The following is a 14,007-nucleotide window of genomic DNA, read 5'->3' on the forward strand; positions in this document are numbered from 1 at the left end:
AGAACAAGGCTCAGAAAGGTTAGGTAACTTGCCAAAGGTCTCAGAGCATAGGTAGGATTTAAACTCAGGTCTCTCTGGCACGAATATCCTTTTTTCCTTTGTACTCCACTATCCTTTGTACCTCTCACATACCTTGGACATGGTTTCAGGAGGGATCAGTCTCTGGAGAAGGACATCATGCTTGGTAAAGTAGGGGGTCAGCCAAAAAAAAGAAGACCCCAATAAGATGACACAGTGGCTGCAACTTTGGGCTCAAGCAGAACAACGATGGTGAGGATGGCGCAGGACTGGGCAGTGTTTTGTTCTGTTGTACACAGGGTTGCTCTGAGTCAGAGCCAACTCGAAAGCACCTAACGACCACCACTATCCTGCTTCTTGTGAAGATGGACAGAAGATATACATTGGGGGCAGGGCTCCCCATGAGTGAATTCTTGGAAACCAGGATGCCTCCTCGCTGTCCCCATGTCTTCTTCATGTATCTGCAATTAAGCAGGTTTTTTTTTTAGAGGTCCTGGTCGCACAGTGGTTAAGAGCTCCAGGGAGCTATGGCTGCTAACCAAAAATGTCGGCAGTTCAAATTCACCAACCGCTCCTTGGAAACCCTGTGGGGCAGTTCTATTCTGTCCTGTAAGATTGCTACGAGTTGGAATGACTGGACGGCAATGGGTTTGGTTGGTTTTTTGAAATGGTCTGTGGGGATGCATTTATTGAGTGCCTACTGTGTGCCTGGTGCTTAATGAACATTATCTCATTTTACCCTCAGCCCTGGTGGCTCAGTGGTTGAGCGCTCAGCTTCTAACCAAAAGATTGTTGGTTCAAATCTACCAGCCGGTCCACTGAAAAAAGATGTGGCAGTCTGGTCCTGTAAAAAATTACAGCATTGGAAACTCCATGGGACAGTTCTACCCTGTCCTGTAGGGTCACTATGAGTCAGAATTGACTTGACAGCAATGTTTTTTTTTTTTTAATAGCCCTCTTCTATTTGAAGAAATAGAATCTCAGAGAGGTTTAATGACTTGCCCAAGGTCACACAGCTAGTAAGTGGTAGAGCTGGGATTTAAACTCAGGCCTTTCGGATTCTGAAGCATTTTTTCCACAGCACTTGAACCAGGGTAAGGATGTCCTAAAGCCTGAGTAGGATGTCTTGAAACATTACCCAGTTCCTTTTGCTCTGAATCTGTGCCAATGAAGCAGCCTTCACTTTATGAATTTGGTTTTACAAGGGCCTTGATGTCAGAAATGGGTTATCTGTCAGGCCTGTTTAGATTGCAAGTGACAGAAAGCCTGACTCAGGCTGACTTAAGACAAAAAGTGGAATTTACTGACTCATGCAACTGAAAAGCCAGGAGGGTTCAGGTGTGGCTTGATCCAGCTTCACTGGCTGGGATTAGCTCTGCTTGAGCATACATTCATCCCTGAACCAGGCTCTGTGGATCACAAGGGGAGCGCATGGGTTGCCTGGTCTAGTTCACAAGCCACCCTTACCTTAAACTGGGGGTGGGACGGGGTGTCAACACCAGTGGAGCTGCCTGGGCAGGGGCCTGTTGCTGGACAGAGGGAAGGGATTCTAGGCAGCCAAAGCCCATGGACAAAATCCCACATTATTCATTGAGGCGGGTCTCTGGGGTGCCCAAGCAGGCCAGGCACTGACTTCCTGGTGAACTTGATGAGAGCGTGCAGCTAACTTCTAGACAGTGATTCACTCTGGGGAACCAAAGTTGCCTTTCTTGGCTTAAGGTCTGCGTCCCACCCCTGTGGGGCCTAACAGGCAGCTTACTCCCAGCCCCCGAGACCTCTGTTTAAAGGCAGTAGCAGTGTCCACTGGGATTTTCCTCTGGCTTTGAGTTTTGTACTCTGAACAGGGACCAGGCATGTGGGTAGATGGATGGGTGTTACATTCCCACACTAACCCCCATTCTGTCTCCTAGGCCCCCAACACTGTAACTGGTCTCCAGCTAGACACTTCCACATATAGGCTACTGTGTTTTATCCATAGCTCCTGAAGTGGGTCCCATTATCCCCTTTTTACAGGTGAAGAAACTGAAGTTCAGAGATGTCAAGTCACTCGCCCAAGGTCACACAGCTAGCCTTGGTACCAAAGCCTGGTCTGCTGCCTCCACCCATGTTCAGAGCTCTCCTAAGTCTCACTCTGGCCTTCCAGCTGGTGGAGGGAGGAGGCCAGTGAGTGTGGGTCAGTAGTCTCCAGGTACTGTCTGCCAGGAGATAGGAATGCAGCTGTTAGCTTCGCTGGCAATATTTCATTAGTTCACACTATTTCCACCTGCTGCAGCCGGGAACAGGATACAGAGTTCCTCATGTCCAGGGCCCTGGTGGACTGGGTGGAGGCTGCGGGATCTAGTGATATTTATGAGGTCAGTCGTCTGGGATGCTGTGTATTAACTTGAAGGAATTTTGACCCCATTCCTGAGAGCCAGATCCTGAGCCTGTGGCCTTTCTTCCCCCTCCCTCCCCTCACCCAAACTGAAACACAATTTTACCACTGAGAGAGAGCCCAAAGGTGGTAAGGGCACGTAAGTAGACAGCTCTGGGGCCCAGCCCTGGCTCTGCCACTTACCCACTGTGTGACCTTGAGCCAGTGGCTTCACCTCTCTGGGCCTCAGTCTCTCCATCTGTGAGATGGAGCTGAAGAGGAAGCTGTGTGCATACTAAATGAGATCATGTCACAGTAAGGGGCTGGAGGCTATGTAGCCCCACACAAATGATAATCAGGGTGGTTATCCTTCTGAGAAGCCCTGGTGGAGCTGTGGTTAAGAGCTCGGCTGCTAACCAAAAAGTTGGTGGTTCAAATACACCAACCACTCCTTGGAAACACTATGGGACAGTTCTACTCTGTCCTATAGGGTCGCTATGAGTTGGAATCGATGCAATGGGGTATCATTGTGAGAAACTTACCCTTGATCCTGCCCTGGCATGGAATGACAGGACTCCTGAGAATTGTTTTATGAATGGAAATTTGGAGACCCAAGGAGAGACGGCCCTGGCCACCACTTGCTTTAACACGGGGATGTCTGAGGCCAGGATTCAGTGCTCAGGCTGGGGGAATGTGGAGCTGGAGAATGGGAAAGGTGGATGGGGGTGGGACTGGGGTGGTCCTAGAAGGGGCTGGGATTCTGGAAAGTGAGTTGAGGTTGGGGCTGTATAAACCAAGGTAATTATGGCTCTTGCCCCCCTAGATTCATGTTCTTCTATCGAAAACCTCAGGGCCCGTGGTGGTTCAGTGGTAGAATTCTTGCCTTCCATGTTGGAGACCCAGGTTCCATTCCCGGCCACCGTCAGTGGAGGCTTGCTTGTTGCTATGATGATGAACAGGCTTCAGCGGAGCTTCCAGACTAAGACTAGAAGAAAGGTGTAGCCATATACTTCTGAAAATCAGCCAGTGAAAACCCTATGGATCGTAATGGTCCCATCTGCAACTGATCATGGGAATAGTACAGGACCAGGCAGCTTTTGTTCCATTGTGCCTGGGGTCACCATGAATCGGGGGCTGACTCAGTGGCCGCTAACAACACCATCCGCTCTCAGTGGAAACCAGGGACTGGGTTTGGCCCCTGTGTGGCCTGGATTTATAAAGGGGAGCAGGTCATCCCTGTCGTGGCTGTGGAAGCTAGAAGTTGGGGTTGATATTGGTAATGTGCAGTCTCTGGGATCCTCTCTCTTTGGGTTGTGCTGAGCAATGCGAGTGGAGAAGCAGACAGAGGCCCAGCCTGCAGAGTCCTGGAGAATGCTACTGGCTCCAGGAGGCCTGGTAGCCTCAGAGGGGCAGAGAGTGTGATGTCTGGAGCCCAGCTCAGATCGATAAGGTGTCCCTGGATTATAAAGGCAACGTCCTTTCTCACGTTATCATCTCTTGATCAGCCCACTTCTACCTCTGTCCCTTGCCCCCACCCCACCATAGCAGCCCACAGCCCACAGCAAAGTTAGGACACTCGTATGTGTGGTGGTTGTGCTGGTGGTGAGGAATTTCCATATTTTTTCAGGATCCCATGCAGTGCTCCTGACTTCTTGTTGGGGTGCCCAGTGCCCAGCACTTCACCCAGGTGGGCTGAGGCACCGTGATATCCCAGCCTGAGTTGTTGTTGGTGTTGGTGTCGTGTTGTCTCCACCTTCTGGTGACCTTATGTATAACACAACAAAAAGTTGCCTGGTCCAGTCTATCATCAAGACTGTTTGGTATGTTTGAGCCCATTTCCGGGCCTGAGTAGACCACTTATGTGTGCTCTCCAGCACCCAGCAAATTTGTATCAAAATTGGCAAGTACTAACGTTCTGAACTCTCTCATAGCAATGAAGGGAAAGAAAGGATTTACCTCTAACCGCTTATCTGCACCAGCCACAGAGAGAGGCTGCCGGAGGAAGGAGAAGGGAAAGGTCTCCATTCCCATGATCACGACACAGACACAAAAACTCTGCAAATCCTTTGAAACAGTTATTCTTTTTATTTTTAAAAAATATTATTACAAAAATGACATATACTCTTGAAAGAAACAATATAAAATAGAAAGGTTAGAAGGGGGAGGGAGCCACCCATAACCATTGCTACCCAAGTACAAAAAAAAAAAAATACAGTTGTTATCATTTACTTTCTGGAGACTTTTGGCCTTCTCACTCCTGCTGACCCTCCGCCTGCTGATCATCCTTCATGACTTAGCCTAGGCGTCACCTCTTACAAGAAGTCCTCCTTGGTTTCTTCCCTCTGACCTCATGCCCCTCCTAGCACCTTGCACTGGCCTTGATCACCGTCTTGTGGTCTTGGCCCCGTTACTCTACTTGTTCCCTCTGTTTCCAGCTACCTTTCTAATTGGCAGTTTGAGGCACCAACGCCAGTGTCCAGCTTCTCTCCAGGAGGCACTCCAAGGAGAATAAATCAAACTGACAGCTTTATTTTTGGCTGCGTGTGTGCAGTGGTTGTTCTCGAAAACATTCTTGGATTCCTGCTTAGAATGCTGTCTACATCCATTTATTCACCTGTGTTTGAGGGGTAATTGCTAGTGTGTACTTAGTCTTTTGGAAACTGTGTCTTTCCTGGGGGTTAAAGCCACATATTACATACAGGCCTCTTTCTAATCCAAAATGGCAGCTCATATTCTGATAAGAGAGGTGCTTTGGGGAACAAGGAACTGAATATTTGAAACCAGGCTAAGTAAATCCGGAATGTGTGGTCACTCTACCTCTTGGTGGCCCTTCAGCCAATGCGAGAAAGACCTGGTAAAAAAACTTAGTGTAAAATTCCTAGGTGACACAACCAAATTGTTTTAAGGGAATGATTGAACCATTTTTCTTTCTCACAAATATTTATTGCTTTCATCTTGATTCTGGGTCAAATCCTATTGACGTTTTTTTCTTTTGAAATTACAGAACCTGGATCCGTTTGAAAACTTAATGGCTCCCATCTCACTTCGGTGTTGCAGTCTGGCCCACAGACCATGTTGGAGATTAGGACTGAGGTCTGAAGAGGGCCAATGGCTGAGAGTTGGGAAATAGACAAATAGGCAAAGTGAGGCGGAGAAGGGACGGGCTGAGAGAGCAGGACTGCCCTTTCTCTCCCCCACCCCTCTTTGGAGACTAGATTGCTCCTTTCCTTTCTGCCTCCTTGGCTGTCCTTTCTTCTCCTGGGTTCTCAGTCGTGAGTCCTTGTCTCACACCCCGCCACCAGGTACTGTCGAATCAGTTTCGACTCACAGTGGCCCCATATGTGTCCAAGTAGAACTGTGCTTCATAGGGTTTTCGGTGGGTAATTTTTTTGGAAGTAGGTCACCAGGCCTTTCTTCCTAGGCACCCCTGGCTGGACTTGAACCGCCAACCTTTCAGTTAGCAGCTGACCATGTTAACCATTTGCACCACCAGGGACTCGCCTTGGTCTCATAGGTCTGCAGAGTTGGAGAGCTCTTAGAGGCCAATGAAACCATCTCATTTTACAGAGGAAAGCCTGAGGCACAGGGAGTCATACAGTGCCCAAGGAAGTGGCAGGGCCAAGTGGCAGAGCCAGGACTCACACCCAGGCCTGCGGATCCAATTTCTGGGCCCCTGAAAGTGGCTAGTTCATGTGTTAGGAAGACGGCGTGGGTGTGTGGGAGAGAGAGCCCAGGCCCGGGCATGAGAGGACGTGCCGTCTTTATAAGTGGTCTGGGCTCCGCTTTCAGGAACCCAAGTAGAAAAGGTATACAACATCAGGTGATGAGCGTTTTTACTGCTATAGTCATGGTTGCACTCAGAGGAGGAATTACCTTCAGTTTGCCTTGAAGGATAACACAGACCCCTGTAACAATGAATGACCTGTAGTAAAGCCTGGAAGTGGGAGTGGATGATCTTCTCTGGATATTTTCCAGCTGCAACTCCTGCAGGTCTGTTATTCCTCATCCCATATGATTTAGGTCAGGTACCACCTCTTTCCAGAAGCCCTCCTGGATTCCTTTCCCTGATTACACGCTCCTCCTGGTACCCTGCGTTTACTATGATTATTGCTGTGGGGCCATTAACCATTTACTTGTCTGCTCCCCAAATGGGAACTCGCTGAGGTCAGGGACTTAGTAGAGGCAGAAAGTGGAGAGGAAATTACATAGATCTTGGTGCCACGTGGACCTGAGTTTAAAACCTGGCTCTGCCAACACACTAGCTGTGTGACCTTGGGCAAGGTTCTTCCGTTTTAGCAACATCAGTTTTCACATCTGGAGAATAAAGATAATTATAGTTTCCTCACAGAGCTGTGCCAAAGCCATGTGGGATGTATAACTTCATCCCTTGTGGAACTGCTGAATTTTATTAAAAACCATGTGTTGTAAAGTCGATTTTGATTCACGGGGAACCCATGTGTATCGGAGTACAACTGTGCTCCACACAGTTTTCAATGGCTGATTTTTTTTGGAAGTAGATTGCCAGGCCTTTCTTCTGAGGCACCACTGGGTGGCCTTGATCCTCCAACCTTTCGGTTAGCAGCTGAGTGGGTTAGCCATTTGCACCACCCAGAGACTCCTTGACTTTTATACCTATTATTATTATATTGTTTTTGTTATTCCTGTAATAGCAGCCCTTTCTGAATACTGTCTAACTCTCTTACTGACTCTATGGGCAATAGAATGGTCAGAAGACCTTGGCTGTGGGGCAACCTGGTGTCCGCTTGTGCAGGAGGCTGGGAGCTAAGGGAGCTGAGACAGAGAGGGGTTGAGTGTTTGGGGAGAATGAAGCCTGCTGTCTTTGCATGGTAGAGAGGAAAGGATATTTAGGCTCTAAAAGGTCCCTGGGTGGCCCAAACAATTTGCTCTCAGCTACTAACTGAGAAGTTGGCGGTTCAGACCCATCCTGTGACTCTGTGGAAGAAAAGCCCACCAATCTGCTTCCATAAAGATCACAGCCAGGAAAACCATATGGAACAACTTTACTCTGTCATATGGGCCATGCGTCAGAACCAACTCGAAGGCAATGGGTTTGATTTTTTCCTAGCTCTGAATCTCACTGTGGATGTGGCCAGAGTCTTGATTTCTCTGAGCCTCAGTTTCCTCTTCTGTAAATCAGGACTCATACAGGTGCTTCCCTTGAGTGTTGTAAGGGTGACATGAACACATGGATGGGACGACCTAAAGAAGAGATTGGTTCATTGGAAGCACTCAGTGACTATAAACATACCACCACAACTGTTAGCCTGTGTGATGCACGCTGTATGTGACATAAATACAAATGTATTCAAATCTTTGCTGAATTCTGAACAGATTCCTCATTAAGTGAGCTTTCAAGGATACCAAATTGCTACCAAGATCCTTAAAATGATTTGAGAGCAAGCAAGAAAGGAGAATTCCAGTCCTGTTGACATGGCCACTGCTTGGTCTTACAGCCAAGGGGTGAGTGGGTTAGGGCTGGGGGAGGCTAGGGGCAGGAAGTGGTGTCCCCACTAGATTTCAGGCAGGCCTACAGACCATGGCCAAGACCCCTTCACTTTTAGTGGGAGAGAGGGAGAGGCCAGGAGAGTGACAAGGATTAATCTCCAGGGCCAAATTCCATAGCTGTGTGGCCTTGAAGAAAGGAGGCTGGTGGGGGCCACACTCTCAGGCCAAGGAGGCCAGGGCAAGCAGCTTCCTGAGGACTTCAAAGTCCAGGGTGGGAGCAAAATTAAAGCAACTAAAAAAAAAACTCATCAAAACTTGGGCTGTTCCGGAATTCCGTCCTCTTGCTTCCCTCTTTCCTATTACGATGGGAGGAAAAGCACAGGCAGACACTAAACTACAAATTCTAACCTGCCTCCGAACTCCAGGAAATGCCCCAACCGCTGGAGCTCGGTTTTCTCATCTGTCAAAAGGGCGTAATCACACTCCCTTCAGCTGATTCCTGTCTGACGTCCAGTAGGTTAAGGCCGGACACGGGTCCTGGTACCCACACGCTCAGACGATGCTGCTCCTTTTACTTTTCTCCCAGGCTTCCAACTGCTTTGGCCAGCTTTGAACCCCTGCTGAGAACTTGCATTTCTAACAAGTTCCCAGGCGATTCTAATACTTCTGGTTAGGGACCAATCTTAGCACCCCTAGTAGAGTCCCATTAACCCACTGCCTTCGAGTCGTTTCCGACTCATAGTGGCCCCTTTAGGACAGAGTAAAACTGCCCACAGAGTTTCCAAGGAGTGCCTGGTGGATTCTAACTGCCAACCTTTGGTTAGCAGATGTAGCACTTAACCACTACACCACCAGGGTTTCTGCTAGTAGAGCAGTGGGTCTCAAAATATCATACATAAGAATCACCTGGGGATCTTATTAAACTGTAGGTCCTGATTCAGTATATCTGGGGTGGAAATGCAAATTCTCAACAGGAGGTCTAACCAGAACGAACCAGTTCAAACGCCTGCTTCTCTCTCACACCTTGGGCGGAATCCTTTCTCTTCAGCCTCAGTTTCCTCATCTGGAAAATGGCAGAGGCTGAGGAAAGCCTGGGGGCTGCACGAGCAGCGGTGGGGCTCCTTAGCCATCTCTGAGCCTCAGGAGTGCCAAGTGCTGGGGGAGCAGCAGAGGTGTCCAGAGCAGCCTCATCCCTTCCTTGCTGCTCTCCTGGGTCTGCTCCCACTGCTCCTGGGCTTGCTAGCTCCAGGAAAACAAGAGATCCAAGCTCTGACTGAATCCTGGCCTGTCTCCTGTGAAGCTCCCCCAGAGGTCGGTGGGCTGCTAGCCCATCCCCGGCTGAAGAAAGGAGTCTTGGTCCTTCTCCAAGTCCACATTCACTGCATTGGACACAGGGGCAGATTACTCATTAAGCAGAGTAAGCATGGGCTTACGTATGCTTACTTACTAATCTGTAGTGACCAATTTCACATAGGTTTCACCACACTTTTGATATATAGTACATATAGATATCAGAAAACAAACTAAAAAAACCCCTCTGCTGTCAAGTCCAACCCACAGTGACCATTATAGGACAGAGTAGAACTGCCCTATAGGGTCTCCAAGGCTGCAAATCTTTACAGAAACAGATTGTCACACCTTTTCTCCATGGAGCAACTGGTGAATTCAAACTGCCAAACTTTTAGTTAGCAACCGAGCACTTAACCACTGTGCCACCAGAGCTCCACATGTAGATGGAGCATATATAAATTTGTAGATGTGTTTAAACCTCCTAACTATATATAAGATAGTGTACAAAGTACTAGAATAGTAAAAAAAAATCTGTCGCCATTAAGTCCATTCCAACTCATGGAGACCCTATGTGTGTTAGAGTAGAGCCGTGCTCCACAGGGTTTTCAATGGCTGATTTTTTGGAAACAGATTGTTAATTCTCTCTTTTGAGGTGCCTCTGGGTGGACTTGAACCTCCAACCTTTTGGTTAGCAGCCAAGAGCATTAGCCTTTTGCTACCATTCAGGGACCCATTTGAATAGTAGATGCATTTAAGTATGTGCATATCTCCAAGTATTTGTTCACTAGGTCTGCAGGCTTTATTCCCCGTGACACTGCCCTAGTCCACTGTAATATCTTTTCTTGGACCATAATAGTAGTACTCATAGAGACATACACACACAAGAGGTGGTAATATTCTTATATGGTGCTAAACTCTGACATAATCCTAACCGCTACATACTGAAACTCATTTATTTTAAAAAAGCTCTTATAATCACTGCTTTACAGATAGGAATGCTAAGGCATCAGAAAAGTTAAGTAACTTGTCCAAGGTCACACAGCAGGTAAGTGGTAGAAATGGTATTTGAACCCAGGAAGTCTGGCTCCAACAGCAGACTGCTCACCTCTGATCTGTGCCCCTGCCTGCAGTCTTAGCCCATCCAGCCACCCTCCGTGCACCCTGAATCCACCATTCTCCTACTTAGAACCTGCCAGGGGCCTCCTGTTGTTTCAGGGAGGGCAGCAAAACCCCTTGGGCTGGCTCTCTGACTTCCTCTAGATCAACCTCATGAGTGGCCCCTTTGTAACAAGCATTGTAGGTCAGAGGCTCTTAGTCTTTGTTAGCATAAAACATCTTCCAGGTATCAACATAATTTCCAACCAAACATGCCAATAGTTCTACTTTGGCTGTTGCTGTTGTGTGTCATTAAGTTGATTCTGACTCATAACAACCCTATAGGACAGAGCAGAAATGCCCCATAGGGTTTCCTAGGCTGTAAGCTTTTTTTTTTTGTCCTTAATTGATTTTATTATGCCAATTGACCTAGATGTCCCATGAAACCATGGTCCCCAGACCCCTGTCCCTGTTACCCTAGCCTTGAAGTATTCGGTTTATTCAGGAAACTTCTTTGCTTTTGGTTTAGTCCAGTTGTGCTGTCCTCTCCCGTATTGTGTGTTGTCTTTCCCTTCACCTAAAATAGTTTTTATCTACTATCTAGTGAATACCCCTCTCCCTCCCAACCCTTATAACCATCAAAGAATATTTTCTTCTCTCCAACATTTATTATCTTGTGTTTTTTGGATTAATGCCAGCCTTGTTGAGGTGAGATGGTATCTCATTGCAGTTTTGATTTGCATTTCTCTAATTGCTAATGATCGAGAACATTTCCTCATGTATCTGTTAGCTGCCTGAATGTCTTCTTTGGTGAAGTGCCTGTTCATATCCTTTGCCCATTTTTAAACTGGGTTATTTGTCTTTTTGTAGCTGAGTTTTTGCAGTATCATATAGATTTTAGAGATCAGGCGCTGATGGGAAATATCATAGCTAAAAACTTTTTCCCAGTCTGTAGGTAATCTTTTTATTCTTTTGGTGAAGTCTTTGGAGGAGCACAGGTGTTTGATTTTTAGGCGGTCCCAGTTATCTAGTTTCTCTTCTGGTGTTTATGCATTGTTAGTAATGTTTTGTATGCTGTTTATGGCATGTAATAGGGCTTCTAGCGTTGTCCCTATTTTTTTCTTCCATGATCTTTATCATTTTAAATTTTTTATTTAGGGCTTTGATCCATTTTGAGTTAGTTTTTGTGCATGGTGTGAGGTATGGGTCTTGTTTCATTTGTTTTTGCAGATGGATATCCAGTTATGCCAGCACCATTTGTTAAAGAGACTGTCTTTTCCCCATTTAACTGACTTTGGGCCTTTGTCAAATATCAGCTGCTCATATGTGGTTGGATTTATGTCTGGATTCCCAATTCTATTCCACTGACCTGTGTATCTGTTGTTGTGCCAGTACCAGGCTGCTTTGACTACTGTGGCAGTATAATATGTTCTAAAATCAGGGCCTGAGGCCTCCCACTTTGTTATTCTTTTTCAATAATGCTGTACTTATCCGGGGCCTCTTTCCTTTCCATATGAAGCTGGTGATTTGTTTCTCCATCTCATTAAAAAACGTCTTTGGAATTTGGATCGGAATTGCCTTGTACCTATAGACCACTTTTGGTAGAATAGACATTTTTATAATGTTAAGTCTTCCTATCCATGACCAAGGTATGTTTTTCCACTTATGTAGGTCTCTTTTGGTTTCTTGCAGCAGTGTCTTGTAGTTCTCTTTGTATAGGTCTTTTATGTTTCCAGTTAGATTTATTCCTAAGTGTTTTATCTTCTCTGGGGCTACTGCAAATGGTATTGATTTGGTGATTTCGTCTTCGATGTTCTCTTTGTTGGTGTAGAGGAATCCAACTAATTTTTGTATATTTTTCTTGAATCTTGATACTCTGCTGAACTCTTCTATTAGTTTCAGTAGTTTTCTTGAGGATTCCTTAGGGTTTTCTGTGTATAAGATCATGTCATCTGCAAATAGAGATACTTTTAGTTCTTTCTTACCAATCTGGATGCCCTTTATTTCTTTATCTAGCCTAATTGCTCTGACTAGGACCTCCAGCACAATGTTGAATAAGAGTGGTGATAAAGGGCATCCTTGTCTGGTTCCCGTTCTCAAGGGGAATGCTTTCAGACTCACGCCATTTAGGATGATGTTGGCTGTTGGCTTTGTATAAATGCCCTTTATTATGTGGAGGGATTTTCCTATTTTGCTGAGAGTTTTTGTCATGAATTAGTGTTGGACTTTGTCAGATGCCTTTTCTGCATTAATTGATTAGATCATGAGGTTCTTGTCTTTTACATGATGGATTACATTGATTGTTTTTCTAATGTTGAACCATCCCTGCCTACCTGGTATAAATCCCATTTGGTCATGGTGAATTCTTTTTTTTTGATATGTTGTTGGAATTCTATTGGCTAGAATTTTGTTGAGGATTTTTGCATCTAAGTTCATGAGGGATATAGGTCTGTAATTTTCTTTCTTTCTTTTTTTTTTTTTTGTGGTGTCTTTACCTGATTTGGTATCAGGGATATGCTGGCTTCATAGAATGAGTCAGGGAGTATTCCATCCTTTTCTATGTTCTGAAATACCTTTAGTAGTTGTGGTGTTAACTCTTCTCTGAAAGTTTGGTAGAACTCTCCAGTGAAGCCTTCCAGGCCAGGGCTTTTTTCTTTGTTGGGAGTTTTTAAATTACGTTTTCAATCTCTTCTTTTGTTATGGGTCTATTTAGTTGGTCTACCTCCGTTTGTGTTAGTTTATGTAGGTAGTATATTTCTAGAAATTCATCCATTTCTTTTTGGTTTTCAAATTTGTCAGAGTATAATTTTTCGTAGTAACCTGATATGAATTTTAAAATTTCAACTGGGTCTGTTGTGATATCATCCATCTCGTTTCTTACTTGGGTTATTGGCTTCCTCTCCTGTTTTCCTTTTGTCAGTTTGGCCAGTGGTTATCAATTTTGTTAATTTTTTTAAAAAAACCAGCTTTTGGCTGGAACCAACCAAGGTGTCCATCAACGGATGAATGGTTAAATAAATTGTGGTATATTCACACAATGGAATACTACGCATCGATAAAGAACAGTGATGAATCTGTGAAACATTTCATAACATGGAGGAACCTGGAAGGCATTATGCTGAGCGAAATTAGTCAGAGGCAAAAGGACAAATATTGGATAAGACCACTATTATAAGATCTTGAGAAATAGTATAAACTGAGAAGAACACATACTTTTGTGGTTACGAGGGGGGGAGGGAGGGAGGGTGGGAGAGGGTTTTTTACTGATTAATTAGTAGATAAGAACTGCTTTAGGTGAATGGAAGGACAATACTCAATACATGGAAGGTCAGCTCAATTGGACTGGACCAAAAGCAAAGAAGTTTCCGGGATAAAATGAATGCTTCAAAGTTCAGCAGAGCAAGGGCGGGGGTTTGGGGACCATGGTTTAAGGGGACTTCTAAGTCAATTGGCAAAATAATTCTATTATGAAAACATTCTGCATCCCACTTTGAAATGTGGCGTCTGGGGTCTTAAATGCTAACAAGCGGCCATCTAAGATGCATCAGTTTGTCTCAACCCACCTGGATCAAAGGAGAATGAAGAACACCAAGGTCACAGGACAACTAAGAGCCCAAGAGACAGAAAGGGCCACATGAACCAGAGACCTACATCATCCTGAGACCAGAAAAACTAGTTGGTGCCCGGCCACAATCGATGACTTCCCTGACAGGGAGCACAACAGAGAACCCCTGAGGGAGCAGGAGATCAGTGGGATGCAGACCCCAAATTCGCATAAAAAGACC

This window comes from Elephas maximus, chromosome 4, assembly GCF_024166365.1.
Source record: "Elephas maximus indicus isolate mEleMax1 chromosome 4, mEleMax1 primary haplotype, whole genome shotgun sequence".
In the NCBI taxonomy this organism is placed as follows: Eukaryota; Metazoa; Chordata; class Mammalia; order Proboscidea; family Elephantidae; genus Elephas; species Elephas maximus.